Below are 17,322 nucleotides of genomic sequence, written 5' to 3'. Positions count from 1 at the left end.
GTTCCCCCGGAGAAGCATGTCTGCTCTGTTATTAATAAGAAACACCCTTGAAAGGAAAGAACAAGCAGAAGGCAAACATGAAGGACTGTTAGAAATATACCAGGAAAGTACACACAAAGAAAATATGGCTACAATATTAACATCAGACTAAACAAGACTTCAAGGAGAAAGAAGGCATTATGAAATAAAAAGAGGAATCATTCACAACCAAGATGGAACATTTCTGTGCCAAGCAACATTAGCACCACAGAAACTCTTGATTTCCTTGGTGCTAATGAACCCAAATGCAGTACCGAAAACAAGGACAACTTTAGAAACATAATGATATAGACACACACATACACACATATATATATGATAGATATACACACAGAAATATGTATATTACAGAGAATACATATTCTTCCAACTGTGATATTTGATTGCATATTTGGTTAAAAATAACTTTAATACATTATAGAAAACAAATTTTTCTAGGCCTTACTTTCTGATTATAGTCAATAAAACTAGAAATCAACAATACAGAGAGGATACAAATTTAACTATGGGAAATTAAGAAATACTCTAAATAATCCTAAACCAAAGTAAAAACAAACTATTTATAAAGTAATAAAACACCACTTCATATTAAAATATGTGAGATATGGCTAAGGCTAAATTCAAATAAAATTTATTACTTCAGTATTTTTATTATCAAAAATAAAGGCTCAAATTAAATGATTTAACTATTAAATATTTTTAATACCAAAATAAACCAATAGAAAGCAGGAGGCATGAATTAATAAAGATAAAAGACTGAAACAATGAAATAAATAGAAACTAACAAAAAGAAAAAGACAGAAAAAATTAAAAACTGAAAAATATCCAGTAAGTCTCAATAAAAAGACAAAAGAAAAATACGAGATTAGCAATGAGAACGATATCATAGAAACTGAACAGATAAAAGAACTATAAAAGATTATGTGTGACTATATGATAATCAGTCTGAAAGCCTGGAAGAGCTATACGATTGTCTAAAAAAATATAAAGTGCCAAAGTGGTTCCAAGAAAAGGTGGGAGAAAAACCGTGAATAGACCCGTAACTAGGTACCACCAGATTGGAAAGATAATTAACGATTTCCTGTAAGAAAAAAAAAAGATATGCCACAGAAGCATGTACCAAGAACAGATAGTTTTGTAACTGGGTTCTATTTAATCTGTAGAAACAGGTAGTATCTATATTATTCATATTAATTCAAGCCAAAGAAAAAGTTGCCAAACTCCCTGACTCATTTCATTAGTATAACCATAACCTTAAAAGCTGATAAAAACAGAAAAACCCTAATTATTGAAATATTGAAAAGTGAACATAAACATATAAAAGGATGAATGGGAACTATATTCCCAACAAGTACATAATAATAGTATATAGATCCCACTGTCTCATTGCTCCCATGGTGCTGAGACAAGTTGGGTGGGAGCACTCCCCAGTGTCTGGGTGGGAAATCCTGGGGTCAAACTAGGAGCCCTCACCTGGGTGAACAGCAGAGTGTGCTGCTAAGACAACACGGAGACACCGAACTTTGTTCAGATGACTCAGTCACACCAGGGAAGTTCAATTCATGTAAAGGCCTCCTGATGTCGTTTTCATCTTCGCGAAAATTTACCGAAACCTGAAAACGTGCCGGGCACTGGGCAAAGCACTTTCGCTTTGTTTTCCAATTTAATCCCACAATATTCCCATAAGGCAGGTGATATTATTATCCTCCTTTTTGAAATGAGGAAACAGACTTTCCAATGTCACTGTATGTAAAAAATCTTGGAAGTTGAGATTTTTCTTCTTCTACTCTCATTAGGAAATTATGACGTTGATAAAATACGTTGCTGCCTACTAAGACATTTTTTTCAGAACACTGATTTGAGCCAATCTTTCACCTACCACTGCTCTCCCAAATCCTGCCACTGTGCCTTTAGAACACGTAGTCCATCATATTTCGTTGAATGACCCCTATTGATCGAGACCAGGAAGCCTGAGGATGGGGTAAGAGCTCCCAAATTCTTGTGTAGGGTAGGAAATTTCTCACCCAAAAAGGAGGTTGGAGGCATCAAGATGTTTTAGAGTTCCCCCAAGAGATTCCCATATGAAGCCCATTTGAGAAGCACTGCTCCAGCGATGTTTCTCAGTGTGGTCTGTGGCCTAGCAATGTCAGCCTCACATAAAACCTTGTTAGAGATCAACGATCTTGGGACCCCAGACCCACTAGATCAGAATCCGCATTTTAGCAAGATCCCTGGCTGTTCAAACACACAGCGAAGTCTGAGCACAGCAGTGAGTGCAGTGGTCCAACAGGCGGGGGCCGATCCAACACTCCGATGATATTTTACATCCTTACCCTACAGCCAGGCAGTGATAATATACAGTTTTGTCCTCCAAGAACTCAGTCTTGAACGTACAGATGTCCCACTCTTTCAACTAGATGAGACTTCACAGGACAAGGATCTTTCCGAGTCTCAGTAACTGCAGAGTGCAGCACAGGGTTTCACAGATGGTGAGTGCACCATTAATGCCCTTATCATGCCAGCAGGAATGAGTGCCTTGAAATTCGGAGCAATCTTTTAAAAAGGCTCTAGATTTCACAGTATAAAATAATACACTAGACTCTCCTTGAATGTTCAGGAAATACTAGTAAAGACAAATAATACTATAGGCTTCCCGGTAAGCTCTTGGCAATCTGCGGACTCAGCAAACAGAAACGTTCTTCATTTCCCTGCTGTCACCACGGCCAACGAGTGCCCAGTTGTTTCTTTAACCCAAATATATTGAGAAGGTCTGTGGATTGTTACTGTTTCATTTGTCTCTCTGTTTACAGTGTTAGAGTGTAAACTGAACTTTAAGGAAACACTTTTCTGAAGCTATTCTCTAGAGAAAAGGCAATGGAAGGGAGAAAAATTATGGAATGCATTTATTGATAGCAAACAAGTGACTTTTTTTCCAGCATAGAGGACTTTTTAATTCAACTAATACTGAAGATACGTCACATAAGTAAAGGCTTTCAAGGGTGGTGATGGATGTGATCATGAAGAGGTTGTGCCTTTTGCTTCTTTGGGTTTGTTGCTGTTACTGCTGATGCCCTGGTGCAGTGTTCTGAAACTTCTGCCCCACGGCAAATCTGATGCACACCCAGTGAAATAAGTCATTCTTCCCAGCTTAACTGCTCCTGGAAAGAACAAGAATTTCACATGGCAACCAACGGCTGATTCGTAGTACGTCTTCATTAAAAATATAAAGAACAACTGTCATTTAATGAAGGCTTAATATATGTTAGGCACTGTGCCAAGTACTCTTATGCTTTGTTTCATTCAAGTCTCAAACAGCCCTTGGATACACATGTGTCATCAACCCCATTTTTCAGAAGAGGAGATTGAGGCTTAGAACTTAATTTACTTCTCTGTCTCAGCCCACAGAGAGCACGCTCTTCTCCTGTCATACTTCTTACAGTCACTGAGGGTCAGAAAGGTTCCTCCCAGTAACACCTGTTGACCTGAGCTGGAATTCTGTGAAAAACGCCAGGGCCACAAGCCTAGTCTATGGGACTTCTGTACTTTCCACACATCTTTGTCTTGCCCAGAAGGAACACCATGTTGACAGGATCATCTTAACAGAAGGTGGCAGTACCTGGCACCAAGACTCCTTACGATGCCAAGGATTTCCAGCAAGTAGCCAGCTTCCTACTTAATGGGCTCTACTTCCTAATTCCCCAAACCTCTGAGAAGGGGACAAGGTGCAGGGTAGGTTGCAGAAATTAATAATTTATTAGGATAAGCCTCTTAATCCACACTTTTTCAACAACAATAACAAAAATCCTGATTCCATGTACAGGCAGACCTCAGAGATATTCTGGGTTCGGTTCCAGACCACCACAATAAAGCATATCACAATACAGGAGTCACATGAATTTTCTGGTTTCCCAGACCATGTAACAATTATGTTTACATTATATTGTAGTCTATTAAGGGTGCAATAGCATTGTATCTTTAAAAAATATACATACCGTAATAAAAATATTTTATTGCTAAGAAATGCTAACCATCACCTGAGCCTTTAGTGAGTCATCATCTCTTTGCCCATGGAGGGTTCTGCCTTAATGCTGGTGGCTGCTGACTGATCGGGGTGGTAACTGCTGAAGGTCAGGGTGGCCGTGGCAATTTCTTAAAGTAAAACAACACTGAAGTTTTCTCTGTAGCATGCAATGCTAAGAGCATTTCACCTACAGGTGGAACTTCCTTCAACACTGGAGTTGGTCCTCTCAAATCTTGCTGCTGCTGTATCAACTCACTTTATGTAATATTCTAAATCCTTTGTTGTCATTTCAACAACCTTTACAGCATCTTCACCAGGAGTAAATCCCATCTCAAGAAACCGCTTTTTTTGCTCATTCATAAAAAGCAACTCCTTAGTGGCTAAGGTTTTATTATGAGATGACAGCAATTCAGCCCCATCTTCAGGCTCCACTTCCCATTCTAGTTCTGTTACTGTTTCCACCACATCTGCAGTTACTTCATCTCCTGAAGTCTTGAACCCCTCAGAGTCACCCATGAGGGCTGGAATCAACTTCTTCCAAACTCCTGTGAATGCTGCTATTCTGATCTCTTCCCATGAATCACAGTGCTCCTGATGGCATCTAGAAGGGAGGGTCCTTTCCCGGAGGTTTTCAGACCCCTTGCCTAGACCCATCAGAGGAATCACCATCTACGCCAGCCACAGTATTTGAAGTGTAGTTCTTCAATAATAAGACTCCAAAGTTGAAATTACTCCTTGATCCACGTACTACAGAGCAGATGCTGTGCTAGCAGGACACAGCAGGAATCTCACTGTACATCTCCAACCACACTCTTGAGTGAAAAGGCGCACTGTCAACGAGCAGTAATACTTTGAAAGGCATCTTTTTTTCTGAGCAGCAGTTCCCAACAGTGGGCTTAAAATATCCAGTAATCGATGTTGTAATCTAGATGTGCTGTCATCCAGGCTTTGCTGCTGCATTCATATGGCACAGGCGGAGCAGATTCAGCCTTATTCTTAAGGGCCTTAGGATTTTCAGAATGGTACATGAGCACTGGCTTCAAATGAAAGTCACCAGCTGCTTTAGACCCTAACAAGAGAGCCAGCCTGTCCTCTGAGACCCTGAAGTCAGGTACTGACTTCTCCTCTTTAACTATGACGGTCTTAGATGGCATCTTCTTTCAATGTAAGGCTGTTTCATCTCCCCTGAAAATCTGTTGTTTAATGAAGCTGCCTTCACTAACTACCTGAGCTAGATCTTCTGGATAACTTGATGTAGCTTCTACACGAGCACGTGCTGCTTCACCTTGCACTTTATGTAATGGAGACAACTTATTTCCTTAAACCTCAAGAACCAACCCACGTTAGCTTTGAACCTTTTTCTGTAGCTTCCACACTTGCCTCAGCCTTCACAGAGGTGAAGAGAGTTAAGGGTTGGCTTCGGATGAGGCTTTGGCTTAAGGGACTATCATAGCAGGTTTGATCCTCCATGTAGACCACTAAAACTTTCTCCAGATGAGCAATAAGGCTGTTTCGCTCTCTTATCATTTGTGCGTTCACTGCAGTAGCACTTTTCATTTCCTTCAAGAACGCTTCCTTCGCATTCACAGCTTGACTAACTGTTTGGTGCCAGAGGCCTAGTTTTTGGCCCAGCTTAGCTTTCAACACGCCTTCTTCACTAAGCGTAATCATTTCTGGCTTTTTATTTAAAGTGAGAGATACGTGACTCTTCCTTTCACTTGAACACTTAGAGGTCACTGTAGGTTACTCATTGGTCTAATTTTCAATACCAAGAAAAAGGAGACCCAAGAAGAGGGAAAGACATAAGGAAATGGCCCATCAGTGGAGCAGACAGAACGCATGATTAAGTTCACCATCTCATGTGAGCTCAGTGGCTCACGGCATCCCAAAACAGTTATAATAGTAACATCAAAGATCACTGATCACAGATCACCACAACAAATATAATAATGATTTCATATAAAAAGTATTTGAAATATTGCAAGAATTACCAAAATGTGACACAGACTCACAAAGTGAGCAAATGCTGTGGGAAAAATGACACTAACAGCCTTGCTTAAGACAGGGTTGCTACAAAACTTCAACTGGTAAGAAATGCAATACCTGAAAAGTGCACTAAAGCGAAGCATGATAAAATGAGGTCTTCCTGTACCGCTTTCAGTATATATAGTCATTGCATATTGCCAGAATTAGCTGCCTAAGGCTAGAAATACTGTAACTTTTTAAAGGTATAGGAGCTCAGGTTTTCTTCCTGTTTTTTTCTTAAATGGTGGGCTCCCCTACATTTCCAAAGTCAGAGATGAGGGCAAGATGACCTGTCTAGCAAATGGATAACCAAAAATACTATTCATCACAAAGAGAAAAGAAAATACTCATTGAAATGCAACCAAATTTTAATCATTAGAGAGACCCTGCAACCTCTCCCTGTGGATGTAGGTCGTACGAGCCTTACATTTACCATGTACATAGTGACAGAACATGGATATGCCCTCTCAAATCCACCCCAGCAAGGAAAGCATCTGGCGGCAGGCACCACAGTTCATTAAGCCACTGCCTGACTTTCATATACGCCCAGCTTTAGGCAAGAATATGTCTGCATAGATCCATGTGACTGGTGACCTTCAACAGATGTCTGTACTGAACTGAAAACACAGAGTAAATCAAATAAAATTAAATACTTATGGGAAATCTTATTTCAAGTCAACTGGATCACATGCAGGAACACATAAACTGTGTAAGATTAAAAAATTAATAAAATATTTATGACTACCTTATGTCCCTTTCAAAAGTAAAACTAGCAAAACCGACATTAGTTTTCAAACCCAAGTTACCCTCAATATACCAAATGGGAAGTGGCCAAGCTCATTCAGAGACTGAACCACCACTGCAAGAGCTGTGAGCAATTGGAGGTTTCTATACTTGAGAGGCTGCTGGGGTGCAAATACAGGACTCTGAAATTCCTTTCACCTAAAGAATTTATTGCATTTCCAGGAGGGATGTGTTTGATTGCATGAGATGACAATAAACAACTGCCTTGGGTCAGCACAAACTTAGGGGGGTCCTTTATCTGCATTTTTCATCTTGGCTATTATCCTGAGTTCAGCATGTCTGTGTGTCTAATGGATGTTTGAAATGTTGTCATCCACTGGGAGTTAGGAGAATTCAAATTTGGCCTAATGTCATATATATATGTACGATATATACGTATATCGTACATATATATATGTAAGAAGAGGATGTGCGAGAGAGATATATATATTTATCTCGGAAGAGTCCTTCAAGTAAAATACCAACACGAAGTCTGAAAGTCAGCATTTGTTCTCCAAATGTCCATACTTGTCCATATGTATTTACTCAATCTTTTTATTTCCTAAATTTTTGAAAGAAAAGTGATGAAGTTCTGCCATGCCACAATATTACAAAGCCAGAATTAATAGACAGCATGCTTAGATGAAAGAATTGGGGAAGATCATAATTAAGAAAACAAACTCTGTGGAGAGACTTTAAGAGTTGCTTAAGCTTTCTGCGTCTCTGGTTACCTGATCCGTGAAGTGGGTTAATTACACTTACCTCATAGGGTTGTTACGCGATCATATAAGACAACATAGGCCAAGTACTTAGTACAATGCCTGACTCATAGTGGTAAATGTTCTTGTCAATCATTTTAATTATAGAAAATGAATGGCTGAATATTCAACCTGAGTTGTCTTTGTTACCGTCGTGTGTAGTTTAAGGGGATTTCAGGGGACTAGTAGTCCAAAGCCTTGAACGTCTTGAAAACTAGATTTCTCGGTTCACTTTCACATCGCCCCACATGATCAGAGGAGAAACCTGAAAGTCTAGGATTCTGCAAGATGCCCAGTTTCTATGTGCAAGTCCAATCCAATGCTTGTGTTCTACTCTGAAAAAGTCAACTCTGTTTCTAAAACATGAAGGTTGTCTACTAGAGGGCATTTTCTCAGAAACAGTGGGTGTTCAGAGCCAAACTAGCAGTGCAGCCCAACTCTGCTACAACAGAAAAATTTCCCCCACATAGGCCTATTTGAATGATAATCGAGCTGGTTCTGAAAATCAGAATCAAGATTTCAAAGATGCACTGATTAGAGTCAAGCTATCAAAATCCACAAGATTAAAAAAAAAACTTTCACACACCATTGTGTTTAAAAATTTGCTCCACAGTTTGCCTTGATATCATATGTTCCATTTGGCAATAGTTTTGTAAGGTCCAATAAAAATTCTATTCACTAGAGTTTAAAGCATTTAAATATGGCTGCTTTGAACGTTTTTGCAGCCACAGCTGGTGCCAATGTGTTGATAAAAAGTCATTCAGGAAAGTGAGTCTAAGAATATAGTTGGGATTGATACCCTCTCCAGGCCAGGTGTGTTGATCAAGTGTCAAGCTACACTGCCAGTTCTGATGCATAATTAAGAGAGACTTGGACGTTTAGCACTTAGAAGCATGCAACTCAATAAAGAAAATTAAACACAATTTTTAGAAGCTTACCATGTGCTCTCTTCCACTGGTTTCCATCACTGAGATTACAGGATAAGTGGTTTTGTGCTACCTCCCCTCTTGCACCTACTGCCAAACAAAATTACATAATGCGATTCCTATTTGTTTAGCATTGTACAGCTTACAAAGTACTCTCACATGCATCGCTTGTTTAACCCTCACCTCCACCTAAAATGGAATTTGTGAAACTAGCAAGGAAAGCATCACTATTCATATTTTAAGAGCTAAAAATGGTTAAGTGGCCTATACAAAAACACAGAACTGACCATACAGAAATACACTCAGGACCTCCTCTGGCAGTGCCCCGACCGTCAGAACAGCTACAGAAATTAGGGCCACTCTGGGATCCAGGAAACACCTGGGGACCTTCAGCTCACACCCCAGTAGCCAGACCAGCTCCAGAGACACCAAGGAGCAAGATTTCGGTTGGAACGGGCTTTAAAAGCCCACTCCTCTTGTCAAGACCAATGGACTGTGGGCTAGCTCTCAGGCTCTGAGAGGAAAAGTCAGCACTAGTTTGGGGGGGGTTTTGTTTAGGTACAATGGTATATTCTAGGGGGTAGAAGTGGCACCGCTCCTAGTATCATCCAGCAGAGTTAGCAATGCTGATATTGTCAACTAGAAAAAAAATGCTGAGCATCTGCCTTTGCTTATAGGTCTCAAACACTTCCAAACCATATGTGGATTTAACGTGGATCTGATGATACTGTATAGCTGTTTTTTGATTTCTTGGTTGATTTTTTTTTTTGCATGTTGGAAAAAGAACATGAAAGATCAAATGAAAAGAACTATTGCCAGAGAAATGTTTTAGTACATCTTTCTTTTGAAAAGCATTGGATTCATGACTCAATCTTATTTTATTGAGTTTATAATTTCCTGGTGTTTTTACTTAATTTTGCTTAAAGCACATATATAACTGAATTCCTACAAATTATTCTCATAACCTCATCTATAAATGATGTAATACATGACAAGAATGTAGGTTTATATTAAAAAAAAGTCTCCAATCAGTGTCAGAATCATCAGCTTTCTGAACAACTGAAAAAAGAATCCTAGGATCCTGTAGGAACATGGATGCACTCACTCAGTGGTCCCCCTTTATTCCTGTAACACATCCAAAGGCAGCAGGGAGAATAGGAAATATAACTTTGAACCTTTATCAGATGGAAACACAAGCTAAGACTCCAAAATACCTCTAACTGCTGCCAAAAGTGACTGAGTTTGCACAGCAGCCCAAGGGAGGAGGCAGAAGAAAGCCCAGGAGACAGAGCACAGGGTGGCAAATACCTGAAATTAGCAAATGAACAAGCAGAGACACTTGCTGCAGTTCAGAGACATGTGCTGACGGGCAGACGCTATTTCCCTTGTCTGAACCCACAAGGTGCAAGGATGGAGATGAGGTCAACATCAAAGGAAGCTCCTCTGAACCTAGTTCATTCAGAGAAACTGAGGATTCAGGGACAGCTAAAAATCACACAGATAAGCTATATTCACGGGAAGCTTCGTGCCAGCTAGTAAGTGGAAAGTCTTTGTTCTGTTAAAACCATCTAGTGTGGGAGATCGTCCTGGACTCTTCCCACCTCGCGAAGGTTTTGAGAAGAGTTGAAATAGGAAAGTCCAATACATTTCACGAAGGCTGTAACTCTGTATGATACAAAACTTTGAATGTACCTTGGCATAAATCAAAATTCAATACATTCATGAGGAAAATTTAATAAATAACCCAGCATCAATACAAAGATGCTTAAAAACAAGGACTAAAAGGGCATACTTTATTAACGGAGGAAAAACACTCACACGAGCAACACTGCCACAGAGCACGTAAAGGTTTGCCGTAAGTTAATAAAGACAACCTCCTCTATAAGAAAAAGCTGCAAAGCAAAAATGCAAGGTCTTAAGAAGGAAATGCTGAAAAGGAGAAGAGCTGCAAGAACTGAGGGGAAAAGGAGAAGAGTAAAATAAAACCACCACAGAAACTAGAGTAACACTTAAAAAAAGCTCAAAGGCAACATTTTATGGGAAATATAAAAGGGATATAGAAGACAAAGTGAGCTCAGCAAAGACAGTAAAATAAGAACTAAGAAGGACTAAGAGAAAACGACAGGTGTAGGTGGCAGGCAAAGGAGATCCAACATATACAAAACTGGAATCCCAAATGATGGAACAGAACAAATACTTGAAGACATAACGCAAATAAATTTTATATAGTCAAAGGCCAAAGACTGTGCCTTTACCATTTTGTGTGAATTTACCCAGAAGAGTCAACATGGAAGCATAATCTAGAATCTTTACCTGTCTTCAAAGATAAAGAAAGAACCCTTTTGGCAATCAAGCAAAAAGATCAAGTACATTATAGAGAATGAAATGATCAGGGTGATCTTGGGTTTCTCCAGTGCAACATTCATCATCAGAAAACTTAACAAAATTTAGAAAATACTGAGGGAAAGAAAGCAAGAACTGAGGATTTAATATCAAATCAAGTGAGGCTTTAAATTTACAGACTACAGACAACAGATTACAACCTGCAAGGATTTAAGGAATATTGTTCCCATTCTTCCTTGGGTAAACTTCCAGAGACAAAGGACTGGCAGTGAGATTTAATACACCTAACTACAGAACTAAGATTAAAACAAATGTGGGGATTAGAGTGACATAAAATAATATAAATACTGTATGTCCTAACAAAGTATAAATTATATCATCAACAAAAATTGGAAGAAAGTCGGAAAGAAAGTGGGAGGAACAGTACCCAGATTCCCTCATGCAATGACTAGAATAAAAGAATATCATTTAAAATGACATGCTATGTAATATCTGTGTTAATATTTAACAATACAAAGGTAAATTCTAGAGCAAGGTGATGGAGACAAGCTAGGGAAAGGAGGAAAATCAGGAAAGATTTTTATTTTATTACTGCTCATAAAACAGAACAGTGTCTAAGTTTATCAAGAACTAAAAACATTAAACGATGTAATATTCACAAAAGTAATAGAAGAAAATGGCAAACCTTCTTTAACCCAGTGGAATCACTAACAGAAAGCAAAAAAAAAAGGAAACAGAAAACAGGCCTTCTGCTACACTGCCTTCCCTCTCCCATCCCGCACCTGGGCTTCCCTATAATCAGTTGACAGAGGAAGACTCAGGCCTGACTGACAGATGGTCTGCACAGTATGCAAACACCACCTGAAAGTGGACAGTTGCAGCAGTACAGTCCCTTTCTGGGACATCCCTTCACAGCAGTGAAGAAAAATCCTCCTGGTGAGCAGAACTTTGAGCTGCGCACCTGCTTCTTCATTCTGCTTGGAAGGAGAAATGGTCAGATATGCAACTGCACACAGATTCATGGTCTGGCTGGTTGATGAGGAACTGGGTAAGAACATGACTGGAAAATCGGTGACGAGGAAATCTGGGGGAGAAGGTGTGTGGCTAGATCTCTCTGGATGGGCAAAAATCTCCACTAAGATAGTCAAGTTCCATGTGAACACTCGTTCAAGGGTGACTTCAGCAGGGAAGAACTGTAATAATCAAGTGGATAGGATGACCCGTTTTATGTATTCCAGTCAGTCTCTTTCCCTAGCCACCCCTGTCATTGCCCAGTGGGCATGAACAAGGTGGGTACGGTGGCAGGAAAGGAGGTTACACATCAGCTCAGCATCACAGACCTCCATTCACCAAGGTCAACCTGACAATGGTCACTGCTGAGCACCCAATCTGCCAGCAGCAGAGACAAACACTAAGTACCCAATATGGTACCATTCCCCGTGGTGATCAGCCCACTACCTGGTGACAGATTGATTACATTATATGACATCCATTATGGAAGGGACAATGTTTTGTTCTTACTGGATATTTACTCTGGATGTGGATTTGCCTTTTCTGCATGCAGTATTTCTGCCACAACTACAATTCATGGATTTTACAGCATGCCTTATCCACCAAAATGGTACTGCACACAGCACTGCTTTTGATCAAGAAACTCACTTCACAGCAAAAGAAGTGAGGCAATGAGCCTGTGTTTACGGAATTCACTAGTTTTACTATACTCTGTACCATCCTAAAGCAGCTGGCTTGACAGAATGGTGGAATGGACTTTTGAAAACCTGGTGCTTTGAAAAAATTCAGGTAAGTGGATAAACTACTAGCTAACTTAGTCAAGAAAAAATCTGGTGGGTGTGGAGAGTATAGCTCAGTGGTAGACTGCGTGCTCAGCATGCATTGGATCCTGGGTTCAATACCCAGTACCTCCATTAAAAATAAATGAATAAATAAACCTAATTATATCTCCCTCACACACAAAAAGAAAAAATTAATGTGCTAATAAACTAAGTGAAATGGGAAAAATAACCACAAAAATGAAAAAAAGACAAAATCTTAATAAATTATTTTCTCAAAAACAAAAATACAAAAACTGATCTTAGAAAAAAGATAAAATCTAATCAGCAAATTTTCCACAAAAGAAATCGAAATTCACCAAAGACCTACCACTACCTATTGCTCATTTTCCTCAGTGAAAACACCAGCAGGAATGATTTCTCAGAGGTATTCTGTAAGACCTTCAAAATACAGATATTTCCCATGCTATTTAAAATGTTTTAGAATATATATAGAAAAAGAATTTAAGATTCTTTTTTTGAAACAAGCAGGAAATTGACTGTAAAATCTTACAAAGCACAATAAAAGAGAAAACTATCTCCAATCTCCTGTATGAATACTGAAGAAGATTCCTAAATAAGTCCAGCAGCACATTAAAAATAATAATGCATCATTTCCAAGTAGGATTTATTACAAGTCTGCAAAGGAACTGTAATACTAAAAGATCTATTAATCTATTGTTATAATCTATCAATTTGTAGGCATAAGTAGGAGAATCATATGATCATCTTCATGCATGCTAAAAAAGCATTTGACCAAATTCAAGGTCCATTCTTGATCATATAAATTCTTAAGAAAGTATTTATCAACAGATATATCTTTAAATATTAAAATATTTTAATTTCAGCCCCAATCAGTATTACATTTAAGGGAGAAGCACAAGCACATCCCCACACAGGAACAAGCAAGAATGGTCCTATCACTACTGTTATTTAACATTGTACCAGAGGTATTAGCCAATGCAATTACACAAGAGAAAGAAATTTGAGATGTAAAAATTAAAAAGGAGACAAGATTATCACTATACGCAGATCATACAACAACACACCTACAAAACCCAAGGAAGTCAACAGAAACACTACTACAAACAAACAAGTACTACCAATCATCTGGGAACAACCAGGAAGCCATGTGGAGAAAAAAACATGGCTTGATCTATACCTTACAGCATAACCCAAGATAAATCCCAAATGGGCTAGGAATTTAACCCATAGATACAAACACATAAGAATAAAATGCCATTTTAAAATGATCAATTAAAGCACTGAAGCAACACACCGACAACAACCTCAATGCTCACCAACGTGGGACTGATTAAATAACATATCTATAAAACAGAATACCAGAATTCTGTGTAAGAAAATATCTTTTAATATATTATATCAAAAGACCTCCCAGCTATATTAAGTGAAAAAGGCAAGGAGCAGTAAAGTGTGTATAGTATGTTACTATCTGTACTTTAAAAGAAGAAGAAATAAAACATATATATTTCTATTAGCTTGCATATAAATAAAAATTCTTGTCAAGGATAATAACCCAGTAAAAGTGGGCCCCCTTTGAGGAGCTATAGGAACTGATTGGCTAAGGTCAAGGATGTAAGGGAGAATTTTAGCTGTATTCACTTTTATACATGCTGATGTTTAAACCTGGTAAATGAGTACTTATTCAAAAAGGTAAATGAATAACATATTTTAATGATAAAAGTCCTAATCTAATTATAAGCAAAAGGTGAAATAGGATAGTCTGCAAACGGTTTTCCAACTAGCAGAGATAAATTTATTTCACTAGTAAATCTGCCAATAACTTTTTTGTAGATAAATATCACTTTAAGAACTAAATGCATCTCCTGATCTCTGCAGCCTAGGCCAACATTCTGTATACCTTCTATATTTATATACATACTTATTCCCCCCTCCTTCATGTCCTTGAAGCATTTACCATAATTAATCAATTCATAGCAAACTGTTTAGTGCATGTCTTCCATCACAGAATGATGGAAGGGCAGCAGCCAAGGTCGCCTTGTTTACTTCTGTATCTTATAGTGTCAACATATAGCAGGTACTCACTACATCCAGTGAAGGAGTTGGTATGTTTTAAAACCTAGATGCTTTATTTCTGCTTTATTCAGAGAGTCAGAATAACGATGGGCATATCTCACTGTCACACCACACTTAATAGAGGGGCCAAGAGAAATTTCTTCCGAAGTTCCCACTGCTGTGCTGCTTCTTGCAGGTGTCCTTGCTTTGGAAAGAAGAGTTAGAGCAAAAGCCTATTTGCAGGGGCCTCCAAGGTTCAAAAGCGTGATGATGTGCTCTTGAATTAAGTTTTGGAACTTTCTCCATATCCATCGTCCCCTTCTTCTTTTACTAAGAGAACTGCCCACACCCATCGAGTCTGGGCCAGGCTAACGACCACTCCAGTTAGAAATTTCCAATCTTCCCTCGAACCTTCATGAGGCTTTGAGTCTTGGTTTTAGCTACTTGCTTTTAGCAATATTTTCTGCTTCATGTCCTTCCAAATGAAGCTGTTGACTCCGCATGTTTTCTCTTTTTCTCTCCCATGGCCTGGAATGTGGGCACAGAGCAGTGCAGCTGAAGACAACTGGATGGAGCAAACACCTTAGAGTCAGAGAGAAAAGCCAGATGGAGCAGGAAGCAGTCACCCCACCAGCCTGGGTCCTTAGATGTCTCTGTAGAGCACAGCGCAATTACCCATCTTGAGCTGTGATATGAGAGAAAGAAGCTTCTCTAACATTTAAGTCACTGTACTGGGAGTTACTTTTCAACAGCGGCTAACCTTACTCCTTAATAATGGAACCATTATTGGTGGGGTTCTTAGTTGCAGGATTTGTTCTGCAGATAACAAAATCTATCCTACCAATTTTAAGAAGAAAGGGATTTATTTATTACAGCCCATTAGGTGGCTTATGGAACGTTTGGGAATGAGAAGGAAACTATCTTGGATTATACACTGTCAAGAGCTATGTAGCCAGAGAAAACGTCCAACTCACTACAGCCTTATCCCAGAGGAAATCCCACTGTTGCCAGCACACTATGCAGAGCCCCCCACGGCGTCATCCATTGCCGAGTTCTCTGCTGACCTGCTGAACTGTGAGAGATGAGTGTGGAGCTGCCCAAAGAGCTCGGCTGAGTCCTGTCTCTCTGGGCCAGGCCAGGGTGGGCTCGGACTATAAGGCACTGATCTTCTCAGCTGTCTTTCCTTTCTGGAGTTAACGTCTCCCGTAAAGAAGCTTTTGTTTCAGTCTGTTGGAGTGTTCAGTGCTTTCACTTGCTCTCAGTGATATCACTGAATAACCCATTTCTTCTTTAGGGGTTCCTAGAAACACGGTTTCAAAATTTTTCATTATAGGCTTAGCATAACAAAATGCTTTAGAGAGTAGAATGTAATCTTCAGTAACAGACGAGCCATCCTGTCACAGTCCCAAGCCTAATTCCACAACTGTCCCTGAAAGGACAAGATTTATAGTCAAAGAAAACGTTTCAGTCATAAAGTTGGCAAGGAGTCAAAATAGATCAATTTCAATTATTAACATTCTGAGCCACATGTGAATCCACTGGAAACCAGATCTTGGAGCCATAAACATGAAGACTTGTTCTTTGCTCTCTGTCAATTCAAACACTGAAAGCACTTTAGGGAACCAAAGAAACATGAACGGCTGTGAAGAAAAAAGACTGAAGTGAGCCTGTCTGTTTTACTTTTAACGCTGGGATAGTCTTTGGTATTCTTTCTAATGCCTGACTTAGTTTGAATTCAATGTTTTCTGTAATTTTTATGACTTTCCTCAAAGGTACTTTGTTGTGAATCAATGAGGTATTTACTTTCAGATTTTCATATAGCTGAAAATTACCTCTTCCACATTCAAAACATTTTTCTTCTCATTTTTGTTAGAATTTTTTTTTGTAGTCTATTATATTCTTACCTGCATAGTTAAAAAGAAGACACTGTCTTCAGTTATCTCAGTGAATGCTCATCACCAGCCATTGTTTGCAGAGTGAAATTCTAAGTACTTTCCAAAGCTCTTTTCTCTTCCTACTGTACTGGCAACCACTTTCCACTGACACTCCACAAATGTGTGGATGCCACCTCTTTTCAAATACTTTTTATAATTTGCTGAGCTTAACTGAAGTTATGTGTCAAGTGAAATTAAGCAAGCTCAGAGGGTTTCTGAGTTCACCTAGGGAGTAAGGAATTTACTTAGTCCGGGAAGCTAGAGTGCTGTGGCTTTGTGAAAGCCATTCCAGCACGCTTTCCAAGAAATGTCTGTGTGTATATCTAGGCATCAAAGACTTGAAGATATAGAAATCCGACCTCCAAAAGCCAGTGGTTTCACTATGCCTTCAGGTACCATCTTTTTTAAACAGTTTTACTGAGGTATAATTGACACACCATAAACCACACGTTTAGAATGTACGCCCTTTCAAGTTTTGATAAATGTATACACCCATGAAACCATCATCACAATCAAAACAATGAACACGTCTATTGACCCCAAAAGTTTCTCCACTGCCTGTGTAATCCTAAAACCCAGATCCTCGGGAAACCACTGATCTCCTAATGCCACTATAGGTTAGTATGA

General features: G+C 39.1%; 1 protein-coding gene across 11 annotated transcripts in view; it reads right to left on the bottom strand.

Annotated features, from left to right (window-relative positions):
• Positions 1–2,925: 2,925 nt before the first annotated feature.
• ODF2L (outer dense fiber of sperm tails 2 like) overlaps positions 2,926–17,322 on the bottom strand; it is an 81,857-nt gene continuing 67,460 nt past the window's right edge. For 9 of the 11 annotated variants that reach the window (XM_072974039.1, XM_072974040.1, XM_072974052.1 and 6 more), the window contains one exon: positions 2,926–3,197. The gene's annotated coding sequence lies outside the window, so the exon portion shown is untranslated. Of the gene's footprint in view, positions 3,198–8,564; positions 8,643–15,825; positions 16,062–17,322 lie in introns of all 11 variants that reach the window. The other 2 variants (XM_072974049.1, XM_072974050.1) reach the window with 2 other exon arrangements.

This window comes from Vicugna pacos, chromosome 13, assembly GCF_048564905.1.
Source record: "Vicugna pacos chromosome 13, VicPac4, whole genome shotgun sequence".
NCBI classification, from domain to species: Eukaryota; Metazoa; Chordata; class Mammalia; order Artiodactyla; family Camelidae; genus Vicugna; species Vicugna pacos.
This window is presented reverse-complemented; position numbering and strand designations above follow the sequence as displayed.